This window comes from Lissotriton vulgaris, chromosome 3_1 (assembly GCF_964263255.1).
Source record: "Lissotriton vulgaris chromosome 3_1, aLisVul1.2, whole genome shotgun sequence".
In the NCBI taxonomy this organism is placed as follows: Eukaryota; Metazoa; Chordata; class Amphibia; order Caudata; family Salamandridae; genus Lissotriton; species Lissotriton vulgaris.
This window is the reverse complement of record NC_141689.1, coordinates 1344576285-1344598101: the sequence shown is the minus strand read 5'-3', so window position 1 is coordinate 1344598101 and position 21817 is coordinate 1344576285. Positions and strand designations below refer to the sequence as shown.

At 45.0% G+C, this 21817-nt stretch overlaps 1 protein-coding gene across 2 annotated transcripts in view; it reads left to right on the top strand.

The window, feature by feature from the left end:
- The window catches only part of SH2D4A (SH2 domain containing 4A), a 606680-nt gene that overhangs the window by 75097 nt on the left and 509766 nt on the right, over positions 1 to 21817 (top strand). The window lies entirely within an intron of this gene.

Below are 21817 nucleotides of genomic sequence, written 5' to 3'. Positions count from 1 at the left end.
TTGAGCTTTACACAACTAGTACACCATGGACACTTGGTGTGCCATATAAGGTCAATTATATATTTCGCATGAACCATTGAGCATTACACAACTCGTACACTGTAGGCCCTGGGTGCATTAAATAGAGCCACCACCCTGATCTTATTTTTAAGTTAAAAAGTTTTCTTAGGGACTGTCGGTTTCTTAAGAGTTACTGTGTCTAAAAGAAGAGAGGAGGTGGATTTTTTTACTTGGACCACTGGGCGGTACAGCAGAGGTATGCGTGACCCCTAGGTGTGCTATAGGGGGTAATTCAGGCTTTAGAGAACAATTCAGACCTTGGTGAAAATGGCCACAGAGAAGCAAAAGTTGTCAGGGTTTTCTTTTTCTCCACACAAATTATTGCTATTTTTGTCCCTGAGCCCAGACTGACATACTATTGGGTTCACTAAGCTTTGTATACCACACATCTACTCTCCTCAGGCTGTAGGCGCTAGAAAGGGGCTTTTTTTGGGGGGGGAACAACATTTTCTTTTTTTCCTTTTGATTTTGCCTCTTCTAGTTTGTTTTTGGTTTTCCATTTACTCATTATTGGTATTGTGGGGCTGTTAACATTTTACAACGGTGTTCATGTTTGAATAATAATTTTTTCACAATTCAAGATTCTGCATTTACTATTTCACTGCTATAAATGAACTTGTACTGTTCTGAACTAACCATTGCACTTTATTACAGGGTGTTATTATTTCATTACATTTATCATATGTCAACTGTCAAGCGCTTTTATAGTGCATCATTTTTATAGAGCTCATAGCCAATAGATTGGTACTGGTACGGTCCCATGTATGAAGTTCCCCCACAATCCAAGTAGAATGTGTAATGATTTAAAATCTAGAAACAATCAGAAGTTTGTAAACTCCCTAACAAGTTTCCTAATCTATCATGGAGATAACACTAGAACACATGCAAACCAGGTTCCCCACACGGGCTCAGAAACTAGGGAAACACTGCCATAAGTGGCACACCCATACCAAGGGGCACACATTTGCCTGGACTCTAGGGGAACGTTTGACATCAACATCATAGAACACGCTAGGGCACACATTCAAACCAGGTATGCCAGCCAGAATCGGGCTATATGAGAAGCACTACTAAAACTAAGGACCATCTTCGAGATGGCCTGTTCCTGTGAGACTATGTTCGAGCAGGCACATGAGCCATCCGCACCCCCACCATACACTGGCAGGGAAGTGCTCTCTTTGATGCCTGGCATACCAGCTGCGCCTGTGCTTGGTTATACCAATCCATTATTTAAGGGGAACAATGGGCCCCACACCGGGCAGCAAGCCGCCAGACCCAGGGTAGGGAGACCATGAGACCAACCAGCCCAGGTGAAGCCAGCCCCCTCCCAATCTGGTGCCAGGCTACCCCGAAGTTCAACCCCCTCCCATCTGTCCTGGCCCATCAAGCCCCAGTGGAATGAGGAGCAGATGCTCCTAACTGCCTCTCCGAATGCCCTAGAGTCAGAGGGAGCTCATGGTAGTTCTGGAGGAGGATTCCACCAGTGGAGGGGAGATAGGGGTCCCAGCCCCCTGAAATCCGAACCTGAGCAAGGAGCTGTAGGGTATACCCCGCAGGGCATGCCCAGGCTGCAGAGGAAGAATCAGGGAGCGAGCTTGAGGTTGAAACACTACCCTGAAGAACAGCACGCAGCACTGAACAAAGAAGGTAGCCCAGGTGAGAGGTAGAAGAAAATTGTGAGTAAAAGATACAAAAAGAAAGAGCTCTCGCCTGGGAAGCCCAGCAGGATAGGAAAACATCCAAGGGATAAGAAGTCTGGAGAGCCTAAATGAAACACAGTTATGACATAGGAGGGACCAAATGGCACCCTTACATGTGCATGAGGAGAGCGACAACGAGGACGTCCGCTGCTCCCCTCAAATGCGTCTATCAGGCAAATGGACCACTAGATAGATAGTGACCAGAGAAGATGGTGAGGCGTTCGTACAACCATTTTGCTACCTACTGGCCTGCTAGACTGAAAGGAAGGGCCAGTATGACAGATCTTGACTCAAAGTAGAGATACTTCAAACCAGAGGAGATGGCCGTCGAGGAAGACTGCATCCAGCACAAAGTGGTACATCCACAATGGAACTACCCCATCATGCAGGAATTCCTGAGAAGATGGGAGCTATATGACAAAGAAAAATGCTGTATACCACAATATGCTTGCCATGGGCACAAATGGACAAAGAGGGTCTCAGGAACAAACTGCCCCATTTGTGTACAGGGCAGGAAAGTGGATCTCATGTTTTTCAGAAGAACACCAAGTGAATCACCTTAGCTAGAGGATATGTAAAAAATCTGCTTAGCAGCCTCATCGGAGAGCAGACTGACACAGTGTTTTCCTGAGCTCGTATCCCCACCGTCATGCTAACGACGGGCCGCATTCAACTAATTTAAACATCAGATATGGACGGCCCTGAGGTAGATATTCCCCGACAGGCCCAGAGACCCTGCCAAATTGGTCCAACAAAAGTTGAAAAAGACCGCCCTCGAGGGGGCCATGTTGGCAGGAACGATACAGATGGCACCAGGCTTTAAGGGAGCTCTGCCTCAGGATCCCAGAGGATATCCATCCAGTCCTAGCAGCCGAGGCTAGGGAAGCAGGCTACTGCCTAGCCTCATAGAGTGCCACTATTGTCCCAAAATATGCCACATGGCCAGCTAATGCCAACTAAAAACATATCACAAACAGAAAGGATTAATACCCGGACAGCCCCCACTTAGTATCCATCTCCAAAACCAACCCCAGAGCAACACAAATGCATCGTACAATTAGACTCAAGGAAATCAGGCTACAGCCACCAGCTGCAACAGTGGCTTGGTAGGTTGCCTAACAAATGGCAACCACAGCAGGCAAGGGCACCGGCCCAACAAGCCCCAACCAGTGTATAAAACCGGCACCCTGGTCTGGCATTCCAAGTCCAGCTTTTAGCGAGCTATGTAAGTCTCACCAACACCAGGTCTTCCAGCCAATGGAGGCCTCCATTTAGTGCCAAAATGAGGTGATGCTCCTGTGCCAGAAGCCAGGGTGTTCATGCACTTGGAGTGTTGAGATGACCCGCAGAACTCCGTAATCCGTGCTTAAATTTGGCACAAAGTCAATAGGGATATGCCTCCTGGGGCAATCAGCCATTTCAATTGGTTAGTCGCAGTATGACCAGTCCTCAGCCGCGCATCTGCCTCCCTTTTGCCTCCTCCTCTCCCCTAATGCATCCAAAGTCTGCTCATTGGACCATGCCCCTCCAGAGCAGCAGGAGTAGAATTTCACTGGGTAGGAAGTGCGTGATTCCTGCTGAGGGCAGCAGACCCAAAGCATCCTGGATCTAAGGGAGAACAGAGGGGAAGGGAGGTAGAGAGGCTCCATAGATTCATTGCAGCCCCCCACACATGGTGCATGGGCATGCTTGCCACTGCACCCAGCTTGTCAAAATTTAGACACACAGTGCCTCATGAACATAAGCAATAGGCCCAATCTCAGTTGCTGTCACATCCAACTTGTGGGCGCCACCGAGCACCATCTCAACCCCCACTGTTATGCCACATTACAACTAGCCATACACAAGAACCAGGAAGGCGCCCATTGACGGGCTGGAAGAAGCCCAAAAGTAGCCCAAAAACCAAAGCCTCCAGAAACAGGATGTTGTGAAAACACCCAACTGCATTAGGGAAAATATCAGTATATGCCACGTGCGGAGGCCAGAGGAATATTCATGTGACAACAAGACCATCGCAATTCACTTCCTCTTACATTGCATGGTGCCCATGCAGGTCAAAAGGACACCTGACCTGGCAAAAAAAAACCACACACACACACTTACTTAACGGAGGATGCTCACAGAGAAAACATACTGACAAAATAAAGCTACCCAACTAAACTGATCAAACCCTCTTTTTAGTATTTCTCTAGAAAGTTTTGCACACAGTGAAAAGATAGGATATACCCCTTAAAAAAAAGAACACAGGTACTCAACAAAAACTGTCAATTTGTTTTCCCCCAAGCTAACCTCTAATGCACAGCTTTTATCACACAGGTCCTCAATAGAACCACACTTGTACTGTAATTATAGCTGCCCACCGCCCCTTCAGTTGAAACTCTGGAAAGGACATCAACAAGTCCAGCTGCTCAAGAACACAGACTACAAATTGACTTTATGAACACTTTCTTTTGAGGGAAAATAATAAGAGATTTTTTTTTTACTACCCCATGACAAGACACCCAGAAGACCGAAAACACACCTGAAGACCATCCCGACACCTACAAATGTTTTCAAAATTATGTATTCTTGTAAATCCTCTGTTTAGCCTGGGTGCTCTCGCACCCCTCTGGAGCGAGAAATATGCCTAGTTTCATGAAATGTACGTTCTCATTTTTGCAGTGCATGCGCAGAGACCGCTCTCATCTCACACCTATGCTGAACCAAACTCTAGCATTCCTCATGCACTACACAGTGCACTCCTACACAACACCTGCGATCAATACATGACCGCCGTGGTTAGTCAAACCACAAGCAGGTTGTGCTACATATGTTCCCTCATACTCCATGCCTTAGGCACAGATTAGGTTTACCTATACCAAGAGATACCCCCCGAGAAAGAAAAATGAATTGTCCACCTGTCCCTATGTAGGATTAGGGCCAAGATTCAACCCAAAAGAATAGAACGTCGTGGAACATTAGTAAACTTCGCCCGGTATGAAACCAACCCCACTGCACTGTAGCTGTTTACCAAACCTAGCAAAATTCAAACGGAACTAAAGAGGATGGGAAGGAGGGGCACTAAAGGGGAGGACACTGTTTAGCCATGGGACTTCATGGAAAAGAGGTTCTTGGTGGTAGTAAAACTCCCGTAACAGTGAACAAATACATCCACTTCCACCTTTGTTTGCAGTCCCGGCCCTTAACATCTTTGGGGCCACCTATTTTAATGACAAGTGGATCCCGGATATGGAATTTCATTGCATTACCTGGACCACACTATGGGAAATGAGTTCCCAGCTTAGACACCCCGTGCCAGGAAATCTGGGCTACTGAGATTAATAGGTACACATAGATGGAGGGAAAAGGGCAGCCCCTAAATTGTACGGAAACGTACACTGCATTCTTTATGTTTCAGAAGCAAAGGAACTTTCAGAGGCAAAGAAACCATACTGGTTGGCATTAATGAGCACTGTGAAGTAATACTGCCTATCAATTAACAAAAGAAGGAGAGAGAGGAGAGAGAGGATGGACCATAGGCGCTCGTTCGACTCCCCTAATCTTGGATTAAAAAAACAAAGAGAACGAGCTCAAAGCTAAGCTAATTAACCCAGTCATCAGGGTCATCAGAAAAAGTCTCCCTTGCAGGGAACCCATTTGGTTTGTAGAAGAATACTCACTCACCAACCTAGTTGGTGGAATGCTTCATCATCGGGTTCCCACCCAGATGCCAAGTGCCTCCTAGGTGTGCTTCGATGCCTGATTACAGTGGAGCTCGTTTTTTGTTGTGTTTAGTTTTTGGTGAGTAATGAATACCGTGAGAGTGAAAAATTAAAACTACCTCAAGGGAACCAGAACGTGAATGAGAGTGTGTGATCTCTCGCGTCTCTTCAAGGATGTGAGAAAATAATAATCAAAGTGACGTGGTCGACATGTTTCCGCCAGTGAGATTCCAATTGATTGGCTTTCTTCAGGACCTGTGGTTCAGAGTAAATCCTGAACACACGCGAACTATGCACACACACTAAAACGGCCCGCCATTGTCAGGACCCGTCATCTATGCATGTGCCCCAGGGGAGTGTCTTATCCTTTACTGACCGGTACGTCTGTGAGTGTAGTGGTCGCATTGTCTTGCACGGAGAATTTGAATGCAGGATGTCTCACACAGGCCTAGAGCCTATTGATTAGGGTATATCAGAGGGTAATCAGAACTGTGGGAAAATCCAGATCACACATCGTGTGCTATCGAACTAAAAGTTAGCCAGTTATAACTGTTTGCAAGTGAAATATCACATTGTGCCGGTGCATCAATTGATAAGGCAGGGAGGTGCGTAAGGATATTACAACAGACTATCAAATTAAAAACCACCAGGTATGCGCAGAAAAGTCTTTTTTTGCACACCTGGTGGTGGCTTACCATCTGATAGCCCCAAATCAATAGGCTCTAGGCCTGTGTGAGACATCCTGAATTCAGTGCTGCATTCTAAAGCAGAGTACTCAACCTCTCTTGCCAGATGTATCTTCTTTTTTAAAACCTGGCTCTTGTTATATTGCTTTTCCCATGACAGATAGGACAACAAGAGCCAGAATGCAATGTATCAACTACCCACACGTGCAATTTTAAAATGTGAGGTCATTGTGTAAGGTCTGCTGAATGATTTCTTGTACACACATTGGAATATGGAAGCCTTTTCCTTCATTGTTTCCATTGAGTACGTTTGTGTTTTCATACAAAACATCTCCCATAACAGGAATGTACAGCAGAATTGTCAAATAGTAGATTTCTTTGGCCTCCAAAATAAAATCCTTCCCTTGTGTATAAGAAGGCAGTCAGTAATGCCAAAGCAGTGTCTAGGGCTCAGCGGGGAAGGGGACCCAGCACATTATTTTAAGGGAATTATTGCTGAAAGTGGGGTAATGATGTCATGAGAGGGCCTAATGTAATCAGTTTGTATTGCTAGGTCCTGAAAAAGTTATGGTAAGCTTCCCCCAAAGGGTCCTTGAAGGTGCCCCATGAAAATTCCTGCTACCTGTGCATAAAAATTATCTGCTTGGGTTAAAAAAAAATGTTTTCCTTAAGGTGTAATTCAGGGTGTCACACTTGAGGCCTAAAAATGACACACATTAGCTGCTGCAAACACTAAAATGATGAAATGTCCAATCTCTTTGCTGGACTCCACAGTGAAGATTATTGGTCGAGTTCTGCAAGATAGGCTGCAGGTGTGGGCGGAGGAACAGGCTGTAATAAGCGATTTACAATATGGTTTCCGTTAGGGTTTGAGTACAATTGAACAGGGTCTCAATTTCCACATTTTATCAGATAAATATATCAAGTCAAAAAAGGGATGGTTATTTTTTACTTTTGTCGATCTAACTGCGGCATTTGAAGTGTCATTCACGATAAGCTATGGCAGATTTTAGAGGGGATGGACGTAGAAGTTTTAATAATCTCTTTTTAAGGCAGCTTTACTCCGGGGCAAAGGCGAGGGTCCGCTATAGTTTGAGCAGTGAATTCACTAAGCACTTTAGAGTGTTGAGAGACGTAAGACAAGGCTGTGTCATTGCCCTGCTCCTCTTCACACTGTATGTAAATGACTTAGAAGCTACCCTGGTTCAGGAGTGCAAGGACTTGCCTACAGCTGCTACTCGCCCTGTTCCCGCACTCCTGTACGCGGATGATGCAGTTCTTATGGCCCGTACACCGCTTGGTCTTCAAAGGATTATTAATACTTTTGTTAATTTTATGTCAAAGCTGGGTCTTACTATTAATTGTTCAAAAACACTTGCAATGAACTGCGGAGCAGGCTCTAACAAGAAGACTAATACTCTTTTTATCTACTCAAAAGTTATAGAGTGTACAAAAACTTTTTCCTACTTGGGGCTTTTGTTTGACCAATCAGGAACTTAGACCCAGGCTGTCAAAGCCAGAAGGCTGCTGTTTATTAAGTCTCTGGCAACCCTATTAAATTTCAGCCGAAAATTAGGAAGACATTCCCAGATGCAATTACTGCAGATTTATAGGGCGAAGTGCGTAGCAATTGCCACCTATGGAGCTGGAATTTGGGGTTACGCCAATGTAAATTCATTACAGGCTGCAGAAAATATGTTCCTCAGGTCCCTCTTGGCAGTACCGGATAGCAATTCAACTTATATTTGCCACTCAGAATTGGGCATACCTTATTTAAAGGATATGACTAAGATCCAGCCCCTCCTCCTGTGGCATAGAGTCTGGACTGCTGATGAGATTGTTTTTAACCGCCACTTACTGAAAGAAGCCATGGGGATTGTTGGGGTCTAGCAAATAAGAAGGCTATTTCAACTAGGCCACTTAGAAAATTATACCAACCCACAGACTATGCACAATGTGTCCAGGAAAGACCTTAAAGCCAATAGTATGCGCTTTTTGAGTGAAATGAGAATTCTAACCGAAATGAAAAAAACATTTGTCCGCGCACATCATATCACTTTGGCTACCCCTAATATGCAACCTTATTTCCTATTAGTTACTGGCGATTATGACAGATTTCTGTTAACACGCTTTAGACTAGATATTTTATATAGATCCTTACGTTTTTCCTGAAAAAAATGATTGGTCGAGAGTTTTAAGTAAATGTCCGTGCGACGATGTCTCTGTACAGTCAACTATGCACATATTGTTTTTTTGTAAGTTTTATTGCATTGCAAGAAGGAGATGGATTATTCCTCTACTAAAAAAACATGGACTGAGACAATGTCGCCCCGCATTCCTGGCTCTGCAACTTTTAGAAAATCAATTCATCATTGCCTCTGTTCCTGCTTTAAAAAATGTTTTTAAATGCTGTAAATGCTTTATGATGTGATTTTGATGATATTGTACGTGCACTGTGCTTTTATGATCAACTTTTATAGTTACTGAATAAATAACTTTGATTTGATGAAAAGTCACATAAGCAGTGCTTAATTTGAGCTAGTGGTTTCTGGCTCTCAGCACCGGCACTTAATCATCAACACCGGAATTTGAGCACCAGTTAAGGACACATTTATCTTTGGTGCACACAGGGAGATTAAGTGATGTGCCCAGAATCACTGGATATTGAGCGGACGCCAAGACTCAAACCTGGTTCCTCAGCTCTGAAGTCAGCAGCTCTGGCCATTAAACCACATCCTCATCTTACTTTTAGTATTTGTTGGATCTTTGTTAGGCAGAGCTAACAGGAGAAATGGGCACGTAGAAGCTGCCTCCTGAGGAAAGCCCCAGAACTACTTTTTTTATAAATTAACCGCTGTGTAGGCTTACATCTTAGTAGTGTTTGAAATAGTTCAATTCAATCAATTTCAACTTTATTCAGTTTCAGAGATATAAAACCATAAAAGTTAATGATACTTAAAAATTTTCATAAAATCAACACAATTCATCACTGTTAAAATACATTCCACAGCAATCCATATAAATCTGTAATATGAGGTGTAAAATTCAAATACCAACCATCATAAATCATACGTTGAAAATCACCAACAAGGTTATCCAATCCCAAGCTTTTAAATAAGTATATGTTAAAGATAGACTTAAACAAAGGCCCTTATTACTATTCAATCTAGACAGACCCTAGACTTCACCGCGGTTTTCAGGTAGCCAAGAACAAAAAAAAAATACATTCATCCTTCAACAATTGTAGATACAGGAGAGCTGAACGAGCCGGTTTAAAATTCAGCCTCTTTAAAATCGGCACAATAAAAAACTTCTGGGGAACCTCATAAAATTTACAAAATAATACGAAGTGTAGCAGATCCTGTGGAGACTCTCCGTCGCAGCCAGAGGGTGATAACAACTACCTTCTACTGCTCCCCCTAAGTATGGCAAGCAGGAGGTGAAAGAGGTCCAGGCTAAACCTGGTCAGTAAAAAATGTTCATAAATAGTTATTAACCCCAGAAGATAAAGCTTAGATAGTGGTGTTGTCTTTAACATTAAAAATTTACGAACACTAGGTTTGCGTAATTCCAGCTCTTCCCGCTCCAACTTCATTAAGCTTCCAAAGGACTCCCTTATTTTCCCCACATCCTGTTGTTCACGATTGGTATACAGTTCAACTCGACCTAACCTTTCAAAACTACGCTTGATGTATCTGAGCCATGGTATACTGAGCGCATGATCAAGGGTCATGCACTCTTTTAAAATCGACTGGCTCAATGATAAACCCTTGCTTAACCAGATTTTTAACCAGAACGTTAAAGGACGGAGTGTCAAGATATCACTTAAATAAGGCACCCCTAGTTCTTATTGTACCACCATGTTGGAAAAACCATGAGGAATACCCAGTAATCGCTACAGGAAGCTATTCTTGGTTACATGTAGATCATCTGTGGTAACGTGCCCCCATATTTCGCTTCCATATGAAGCTATTGCTATGCTCTTAGCTTGGAAAATCTTCAGCAATGCTGCTATAGTTCTGATTCCCAGCTTAGATGAAAAATTAAAAATACCCGCATTCACCCGCACCAGGTCCCCCTTCTTTCTTTCTTTGAGTAGGACCCATTTCATATGGGCAGGGACCCCCAGGTATGAAAAAACATCTGTGGGGTACCTTGGCCCGATATTTTTAGGGCGTGTCCCCACTTGCATGACGTAGGATTTTGAATCATTTATTGATAAGTCCTAGTCCGCCATAAAGGCGGAAAAGGCATCAAGTAGGGTTTGTAGCCCCCTCACAGTCCTAGATATAAGAACTCATCGTCCGCATAAAGTAATACGGGGAGACCATGTGGGCCTAAGTGTGGATAATCAACCCCTGTTAATAAAAGGGCTTTATCTTGATCATTAATATAAAGATTGAACAGAAAGGGGACCCGTGACACACGTAGGTCCTGCGAAAATACAACGTTGGCCTTAGTTGCATGGGGGAGGTCTTCTAGGAAGTGGATGATGTTGCTGTCTACTCCTATATCTTTCATGGACTGCCACAATTTGGTCCGGTTCACACGATCAAATGCGGAGGATAGGTCCATGAAATCTAAATAAATGGAGCCGGAGGGTGCAACCGTGTATTTACTCAGAATCATAGTAAGGTCGAAGCACTGGGCCACCGTGGATCGGCCTGGGCGGAACCTGTACTGTACGTTAGATAATATATCATGTTCCTCTGCCAAGCTGGTCAACCTTTCTAAAAGCATGTGGCCCACCACCTTGAACACTGAATCCAATAACGAAATCGGTCTGTAACAGTAGGTACTATCACGGTCGCCCTTTTTAAAAACTGTCACGATAGTCGAAGTAGCCCAGGACTCAGGGCATCCAGTGCTGGCTGCCGCATTGATTACGGCAACAGGTACCGGGGCTCAAAAAGAGGGGTCAGATTTAAAAAGGTCCGGGGGATGCCATCAGGTCCCGGGGCTTTGTTACTTATCAGCCCGGCAATACCCCTCTCGACCTACCTCAACTTGAAGGTCAATGTGCCCTTTGAGCTGACACGCCGTTACGGACTTTGCAGGAATTCTTTGCTGGCCCTTATCAGGGAGGCCCACTCATTATTTTGTTACGGTATTACCGATCACCTTTGACTTCCAGTACAGGGTTCGGACCAGGTTAGGCCTTCTGTACCCATGTTTCCTTGATTATCCAATCTCCCACATTCTTGCCCTGAAGAAGTTCAATCCTTGAACGAAACACGTTGGCTGATTTGTTTTACAAACCATTTGGATTTTTGAAAATAAAGATTGATACATTTTTGCAACAAAGACATTGATCAAGCTTCTTTATTGACGTGTTATTGACTTGGGAGCGCACCGCTCCATTGTTCTTGTAGTCAGTGTGGGAGTAACTTCTTCTCAAACTGACTGACAGATCCACTTGAGCGGGCTTTCAAACATAGTTTTGAAGTGGAGCACCCATTTGTCCTCGGTAATATGTGCACCTATTGCACTGCCTTCTACATGCTCTAGAAAGGAGCTATTAATGATGTTCCAAAATCTAGACCTATTCCTCAGTGTACTAGCTTCGGTCAACTCCCTCTACGCTTCCTCCTTCAGAGCAGACTTGCGCTTAGCCAATTTCAACTTATCATTTTTACGACATGCTCTAACCAGAGTCTGGTTTCTGGGGCTCCTGTAGACAGCATCTCGCAACTTTCTTGCTGCTATCCGGCACGAAGAGTCAAACCATCTAGGGGTTGGGGAGACTGTTTTGCGGGCTGGACGCTTAAAATATCGCTTACACTGACAGAAATAGTGTTAAAAGCGCTAATAACCACCCCCGGAAATGTGTGCGACCAGGTGCACATAGCTAATTCACTGGCGCATGATTCTGTAACCGTTTTTTAGACAGCATCCAGTGAGATCTGTGTCCTCTCTAGCCTTTTTCTACCATCTGTTGGTCTCATTAACCCCTGTTGCTCAACTCCCCTGTTACAGGTCAGTAGTGATCCACAAAGTTCGACACACAAAGGGGTGTGGTCACTGTAGGCACTATCTTGAATAGTAAAACCATGAAAAGAGGATTGTAAGTACGATGAGATTAATATGAAGTCATTAATTGTGCCGCCACCCCTCCCTTTGAAGGACAGACGTCTGCCTTACTTCGAGGATCAATTAGTGACATAAGGGACATTAGGTCAAATTCATGTAGGAGGGTGTTCAGAACACCCGAGTGTTCAAAATGGATCCCCCTTATGTGGGGGCAACCTAGATGGGCCAATCTTGTAACTCTGGGGTCTTCACATAAATGTATGTTAAAGTCCCCTGTGATCGTAAGGTTTTGAAGTTCAGCTGTACAATTTTGCCTTAAGAAAGAACCCAACAGAATGATGTTACACTCGCCACTAAAGCTCGATACAGAATTCAAAAAATTACCAAGACCCAATTTGTTAGTTCACATTCTTAAAACCAGGGGTTGAATGCATGGGTTTGGTGGAGAAAAAATCAGTATCTGGTTATTTACACTACGCAGAATAAATAACCAGACCACCCTTTGGTCTGCCAACCGTGGAAGGAGAAGCCGGAACAAAGAAAGACTTGTAACCCTCCAAAAATAAACTACAATCTGCCAACCAAGTTTCCTGGAGGCACATCACATAAAATTGTTTCACAAGTGCAATCTGCAAGGGGTCAGGAAGCTTATTAACCAAACCTGCAACATTTCAGGATTTAACATTATTGTCATATACATGGGAACACCCATGGCTTTGCCCTAGAGACTCCTGATGGTTTATAAGGTTCACTGAATCAGACAGTGGGAGACTACCAAGTCAGTCACAGGCATCCAAAGTAGTCAGGGGAGTATATCTGTTAGACAAATTCAGAGTTGTTTGACCAACATCCCGCAGAGGCATAGCCATGCGATCAAGATGAACCAAAGGTGGGGGTAAGTTCGAATAAACATTCCTGATAGATGGGATTCTCTGCATCGGGCCATCCAAAGGGACCATGTTGGCAAAGTTCAAGTGTGAGAAGTTGGCCTGATATATGATGTCTCCAATTCTGGGGGCACCTTGTATCAGTCCAAACAATCCCTTATGGTGTCTGGTTGTAAGTCAACCTTATAGACAAGCTATCCTAGGGGTAGCATGGACTAAGCAGCCTTAAAGGCTTAACTCAAGAGGTTGTGTTAAGCACGCTGTTTTACCAATCACAATCCTGTAATATCAAATGAAAGGACACCACACAAGTTATATATTATAAAAATATATGTATTTATTACTAGAATAATCCTCTGTACTCTTTATGAGTGCAAAGGGACAAGCGTTTAAACAAAAGCACAGTTAAACATATAAAAGTTGCACAATTATGGATGAGGGCCAGGGGCCACTCAAACCATATTTTAAAAAAGTGGTATAAGAGATACCAATCGACCAGTGGTTAGGCCTAGGGCCTAGGGAATCGCTGGGAGCAGTCGAGACTATCAATGCTGAAGTCAGGAAAAGCCCGCGGGATTCGGGTGCAGCGCTTAAAGCACACACATGCACCAATGCAAAGTCAATGGTGCGTAAAAGTTATAAAGTTACAGCAAAAGGGGACTTCCGCTTAACCTAGAAGGACGAAACTTTAGACACATGCAGTAGAGGTATGTACCAGTGTAGGAACACCAGCGTTTCTGAGTTACCTCACCCACAGGAAGCGGGTGCACAGGTGCGAAGTAGTGTCGGGTTTCATCACGCAGGTTGATGGTGCCTGGAGATGAAGATGCTGCAGGCGTCTTGAAGAGAAGTGTCCGGTGTGATCCAAGGGTGGATCGAAGATAAAGATGATCTGAGAGCAGAGGGGACAGAGTCTGGGTCACTCAGTAGTGACCAGGGTGGAACCAGGAAGGAACCAGGCAATGTTGGGCGCAATCAGGTCGATGTCGAGAAGCTTCTCTCCACTGCCATGTGTACTCTGGGGCACCGAAGATGTCCAGGAGTGGATCACGAGCTGTCCCACGAAGGCTCTCGCTGTCGGCGGTGTCGGCTTCCGGATTGGAGCAAACAACCCTTGGCAAGCGCAACCCACGCAGGATTCGAAGATGGCTTAACACTCTGTAGTATGTTAAACCATACATACAGATAATGATGTAGCCGAGGCAGATGTAGATGAATAAAGAGGTAGGTTTATTCAGCCATAGATAGATACCTGGAAGTATAACTCTGGAACAAGCAGCCCCACCAGGAGCAGCCTCCTAGCTGCTCAGCCCATCTTTAACTGCCTACTCTCATACCAAGCACCCAAGCATTCTATACATGTCAATCACACCAACATTCTTACTTGGAACACTCACACTGGCTGAGCAGCTAGATGCAGTGAAATGCAGGAACATAAATATACAACTCGGAATACTACATTATCCTCTCCCTCACGAAAAGAAAAGAAAGAAGAAACTATCAGCGAATAGGAAAACTATAGACAATGAAATTACAATTGAAGATAATAATCCGTAAACCCAGGGATGAGGAGGAAACCACACCACGAGAGGGAAAACAGACAAACAAGATAAAGAAGGAAGAAAAGAGACAGTAAACACAAGCACTGACACTATCCCCCTCCTTTAATATTGAAAATGAAGATACAAATAAAAATGTACTCACAAGGCAAGTGAGTAAGACCTAGAATGAAGACAAGATCTCCACAAAGGTAGACTGTGGCAGACAAACGCCACTCCTCAAATGAGGAACTCAGAAAACAAGGGCTAAACCCAGAACGAAGGTGTACAAAGGACAAGCCTAAGAACACACGCAGCACTGGATGGTGCAGCACAATGTGGCAAAATTCCACTCCTCATGTGAGGAACCCTGAAAATATGGGGTTTACCCATAAACGAAGGTGTTACAAAGGACAGACCTAAGAACACACGCGGCACAAGAAGGTGCAGCACAATGTGACAAAATTCCACTCCTTAAGTGAGGAACAGTAAAAATATGGGGTAAACCCATAAACGAAGGTGTTAAAAGGACATACCTAAAAACACACGCGGCACGAGTAGGTGCAGCACAATGTGACAAACCAACACATAGAAAAAGTGAAGCACAACCAGCTTACACACTAGACATAGAGAAAAATGTGATGCACAGGGCGTCTTACATACTGGACACGAGACCATGCACACAAATTATGTACAACAAAGTGTCCAACACAGGCAGAGAAGGTATAAAGTCCTAAACAAAGACTTTGACCCTATAACCCACACATGAGGGTTAACTAATGGTAAAAAGACCATGAGGGGAAATGGGACTACATCCCAAACCCATCCCAAAAACAGGGATACCATGATGCACAAATGAGGGTGAGAGAACCCTTAAACAAAACTTTTGCGCAGACATCAGTAAGAGAACTCATGTACCTAACTTAAGCACAGAAATGAGGGTGAGAGAACCCTAAACGATGAGGGTGAGAGAACCCACATAAGAAAAGTGACACAAGCGTAACTGTAGTGCAGACATGAGGGTGAGAGAACCCAAAATAAGAAAAGTGACACTAATGTGTAAGTTAAAAACATGCTAGTTGAATAACCACAGTCAAAGGTGTGCCTGTCACCGGGATGAAAAACAGGCCCTTGAAAATGTTTTAATGACAATCCTGAAGAAACTTCGCCAAGGTACATTCCCAAGTACTTTCCAGCATGTCAGATGTAAACAGAATAACAAATGATCTGGCAGAGAACTCACCAAAGGAACTGGAAGCAAAGTACAGTGTCAAAGTCTTGGAAAACAGATTAACGCAGCCGATGTCATGTGATGAACATTTGGGTAACAGATTAACGCAGCCGATGTCATGCCTGATGTGCACATGCGATGAGCGGAGAATCCGGAGCTGCAGGCACTGTAGCTCGCTGCATTTACCCCCAAAATGAAGAGCTTGTCTCCTCACAACACAGCAAAAATGATCCGCGATTCCCAAGAACACCACACATTGTATGCCCGCTCGTGCAAAATCGGTGTGCACAGCCTCTTCCTCTCAGTGCCGTGACGAACGACTGACAACAACCTTTGCGCCGCGTCTCGAAGAACTGACTACGTTGCCATGGTTACTTATCGGCACACTCAGGAGACGACCGCCGAGTGGCTCACGGCACGCTGCTGCTGCCAGACGTACATATGCAGCAACGCGAACCACGAAGGAAAAGACGTCATAGAAGGTAGAAGAGTGTCTCCGCAAGACACAGTCACGAAGCACGGAGGCAAATGTAAGTTGAGTAAATTTCAAATTTTTGAACATCGCCTAACAGTCATCAATAAGTGGCTTTTGAAAATCACACGAAATCATATTTATTTCACGATGAAGTCCACTCACCATGTCGGCCTCCTCCCAATTAGGGAGAGATGCTAAAGGTTAAGAAAAAGTACATCCGTGACAACTGTCACAGCGGCTGTTGACAAATTAAGCAGGCAGTCACATGAAAATCTCATCCATGTTCAGCGCTTGTACGGATGATAACACACACATGAAGATGGTAACACATCCAACATCTTGAGAAAAAGACTAGACATAGAGAAAAATGTGATGCACAGGGCGTCTTACATACTGGACACGAGACCATGCACACAAATTATGTACAACAAAGTGTCCAACACAGGCAGAGAAGGTATAAAGTCCTAAACAAAGACTTTGACCCTATAACCCACACATGAGGGTTAACTAATGGTAAAAAGACCATGAGGGGAAATGGGACTACATCCCAAACCCATCCCAAAAACAGGGATACCATGATGCACAAATGAGGGTGAGAGAACCCTTAAACAAAACTTTTGCGCAGACATCAGTAAGAGAACTCATGTACCTAACTTAAGCACAGAAATGAGGGTGAGAGAACCCTAAACGATGAGGGTGAGAGAACCCACATAAGAAAAGTGACACAAGCGTAACTGTAGTGCAGACATGAGGGTGAGAGAACCCAAAATAAGAAAAGTGACACTAATGTGTAAGTTAAAAACATGCTAGTTGAATAACCACAGTCAAAGGTGTGCCTGTCACCGGGATGAAAAACAGGCCCTTGAAAATGTTTTAATGACAATCCTGAAGAAACTTCGCCAAGGTACATTCCCAAGTACTTTCCAGCATGTCAGATGTAAACAGAATAACAAATGATCTGGCAGAGAACTCACCAAAGGAACTGGAAGCAAAGTACAGTGTCAAAGTCTTGGAAAACAGATTAACGCAGCCGATGTCATGTGATGAACATTTGGGTAACAGATTAACGCAGCCGATGTCATGCCTGATGTGCACATGCGATGAGCGGAGAATCCGGAGCTGCAGGCACTGTAGCTCGCTGCATTTACCCCCAAAATGAAGAGCTTGTCTCCTCACAACACAGCAAAAATGATCCGCGATTCCCAAGAACACCACACATTGTATGCCCGCTCGTGCAAAATCGGTGTGCACAGCCTCTTCCTCTCAGTGCCGTGACGAACGACTGACAACAACCTTTGCGCCGCGTCTCGAAGAACTGACTACGTTGCCATGGTTACTTATCGGCACACTCAGGAGACGACCGCCGAGTGGCTCACGGCACGCTGCTGCTGCCAGACGTACATATGCAGCAACGCGAACCACGAAGGAAAAGACGTCATAGAAGGTAGAAGAGCGTCTCCGCAAGACACAGTCACGAAGCACGGAGGCAAATGTAAGTTGAGTAAATTTCAAATTTTTGAACATCGCCTAACAGTCATCAATAAGTGGCTTTTGAAAATCACACAAAATCATATTTATTTCACGATGAAGTCCACTCACCATGTCGGCCTCCTCCCAATTAGGGAGAGATGCTAAAGGTTAAGAAAAAGTACATCCGTGACAACTGTCACAGCGGCTGTTGACAAATTAAGCAGGCAGTCACATGAAAATCTCATCCATGTTCAGCGCTTGTACGGATGATAACACACACATGAAGATGGTAACACATCCAACATCTTGAGAAAAAGACTAGACATAGAGAAAAATGTGATGCACAGGGCGTCTTACATACTGGACACGAGACCATGCACACAAATTATGTACAACAAAGTGTCCAACACAGGCAGAGAAGGTATAAAGTCCTAAACAAAGACTTTGACCCTATAACCCACACATGAGGGTTAACTAATGGTAAAAAGACCATGAGGGGAAATGGGACTACATCCCAAACCCATCCCAAAAACAGGGATACCATGATGCACAAATGAGGGTGAGAGAACCCTTAAACAAAACTTTTGCGCAGACATCAGTAAGAGAACTCATGTACCTAACTTAAGCACAGAAATGAGGGTGAGAGAACCCTAAACGATGAGGGTGAGAGAACCCACATAAGAAAAGTGACACAAGCGTAACTGTAGTGCAGACATGAGGGTGAGAGAACCCAAAATAAGAAAAGTGACACTAATGTGTAAGTTAAAAACATGCTAGTTGAATAACCACAGTCAAAGGTGTGCCTGTCACCGGGATGAAAAACAGGCCCTTGAAAATGTTTTAATGACAATCCTGAAGAAACTTCGCCAAGGTACATTCCCAAGTACTTTCCAGCATGTCAGATGTAAACAGAATAACAAATGATCTGGCAGAGAACTCACCAAAGGAACTGGAAGCAAAGTACAGTGTCAAAGTCTTGGAAAACAGATTAACGCAGCCGATGTCATGTGATGAACATTTGGGTAACAGATTAACGCAGCCGATGTCATGCCTGATGTGCACATGCGATGAGCGGAGAATCCGGAGCTGCAGGCACTGTAGCTCGCTGCATTTACCCCCAAAATGAAGAGCTTGTCTCCTCACAACACAGCAAAAATGATCCGCGATTCCCAAGAACACCACACATTGTATGCCCGCTCGTGCAAAATCGGTGTGCACAGCCTCTTCCTCTCAGTGCCGTGACGAACGACTGACAACAACCTTTGCGCCGCGTCTCGAAGAACTGACTACGTTGCCATGGTTACTTATCGGCACACTCAGGAGACGACCGCCGAGTGGCTCACGGCACGCTGCTGCTGCCAGACGTACATATGCAGCAACGCGAACCACGAAGGAAAAGACGTCATAGAAGGTAGAAGAGCGTCTCCGCAAGACACAGTCACGAAGCACGGAGGCAAATGTAAGTTGAGTAAATTTCAAATTTTTGAACATCGCCTAACAGTCATCAATAAGTGGCTTTTGAAAATCACACAAAATCATATTTATTTCACGATGAAGTCCACTCACCATGTCGGCCTCCTCCCAATTAGGGAGAGATGCTAAAGGTTAAGAAAAAGTACATCCGTGACAACTGTCACAGCGGCTGTTGACAAATTAAGCAGGCAGTCACATGAAAATCTCATCCATGTTCAGCGCTTGTACGGATGATAACACACACATGAAGATGGTAACACATCCAACATCTTGAGAAAAAGAAAGTCATTAACAACGCACTATTTCCTTAAAGCAGACAGTGACCGATTACCTTGGTTTCAAGGACTAGTTCTGTGCTGACACTGCTTGGTTCCATAGGCAGTACATGTAGGTGTTGCTTTTAAGGCACTATGTTAGACGTTGTTTCTTCTGCGTCACGTAGGCAGCTCTGAAGATGATTTCGACGCAGAAACCTTGTTAAAGATGACTTGACAGCACGACTAGACTAGGGCTGCCTGGTGAATTCGGCACTGGTGGGGCTTCTTAACGTGCTAAATAAGATTACTTTCTTACTTTTGATGATGCTTGTTCCTCTTGCGTAACTGGATACTCCCAACTCTTTCTTGATGGCATTTTAGCGCAGGAAAGTGTCCTCCAGATCGTCGCCAAGAATAATGTGGTATGTTAGTCCATACATACAGATAATGATGTAGCCGAGGCAGATGTAGATGAATAAAGAAGTAGGTTTATTCAGCCACAGATAGATAACTGGAAGTATAACTCTGGAACAAGCAGCCCCACCAGGAGCAGCCTCCTAGCTGCTCAGCCCATCTTTAACTGCCAACTCTCATGCCAAGCACCCAAGCATTCCATACATGTCAATCACACCAACATTCTTACTTGGAACACTCACACTGGCTGAGCAGCTAGATGCAGTGAAATGCAGGAACATAAATATACAACTCAGAATACTACACACTCGGACCAGGAGGGTCAGAGCGGGTGCTCCTTTTCCGGGGAGCGAGGGCAAGTCTGGAGCAACCAGACTCATGAGTCAGATTTCAAAGTTCGTCGGTACAGGGGCCACAAGCCAACGGGCAAGTGACCGGACCAACGCGTTGAGCCAAAAGATGCAGAAGGGCCCCACGCAGCACTCGGTGAGTGTAGAGGGGTGAGCTTCAGTGCAAGAGAGGCTCAGGGCTGGGGCTTCTCAAACCCCAATGCACAGCTTCGAGGGGGCCTCAGATGCTGCACGGTCAGCGCCTCGTGGTCTTTCCAAGATGGCGGGCCCCACGCTTCAGGTCGCCTCCACGGGTCTCAGCTCTGCAGGGACTGTGGATCGGGCTGTTGGAAGGCAGGCACGCTGGGTCTTGTCGAACTCTGTCGCTCGAGTTCCGGCGGGAACTGCAACAAAGCAAACGTCGAGGTGCTGGGTGGGGCCTGTTTGCACAGGGCGGTCACTCCTTGACCACAAGGGATATTCTTCAGTCTTCTACGTTGAGTAGGATGTCGAAGGGTCCAGAGTTTCGTTTCATAAGTTTCAGTCAGGATAATCTGAGTGCGTTGGCACTGCTCCCATTCTTATACCAATCTAGGGGGCTGGATTACCTGCTAGGTCCCTCCTATGGGTGGGACCCAGGAAGGGGGTGGTTACACCCCTTTCTCTTTGTCCAGGGTCGCACTGGGGCTGGTGTGCCCCAGAACCGGTTTGACCGGATTATGCAAGGGGGAGCCTTGTGCTCCCCAGGCACTGTCTGGTTTCATTCAACCCACCCTGCCCCAATACACTATCTCCTGTCTGGGGAGGTGTAGCACCTCCCTGCAACAGGAAACCCTTTGTCCAGGCCTCCTCTGCCAAGTTTCGGTCAGCAGCGGGAGGTCAAACTTGTGTCGGTGGCAGCAGCATCCATTTTGTGATGCTGAGGCTCTTTTAGAAATCAACCGCGTTTTAGCAAAGTAACATGTCTTCTCCCTCTAGAAGGGTGGAATGCTATCCCCGTCGACAGGACTGTCGAGGGGATAGTATTCCAAATCGTATGACACCTTACACGACATGTTTTGATAAAGCCAAACCAAAGTTAGCACATAACCGCGATGGATTATAATGCACTTAAGAGTATATGGTATGGCAATATCCCGTAACAGCTAAGGGAGTTGGTCCCGACAGCTGCACACAGGCTCAGCTCATGCTAGAGCACCATCTCACGTTAAACCAAGCACTCTGCCTCCAGGATTGATAAGGCCTGCCATTGGAGTGACTTATAGGTTTATATGTGTCCAGATATAGGTTTAGATATAGGTATACTATATCTAAGGAAGAGGTGATTACACCAACTTGCCCCAGCTGAGTGAGCAGCCAGTTGTGTCAATTTAAGAACCAGCCAGGGGTGGCAAAAGCTATGCTGCAGCCCCTGGTAGGCCTTGGATGCACCTATGCCCTTGGCACCTACAGTGCGCTATATAGGGGCTGACAAGGTGTCCAGTACCAATTTGGTTATGCACCTAGGGTGCATGGAGTCCATTTTAAGGAGAGAGCAGATAGCCTGGGGCCCTGATTAGCAGGGAA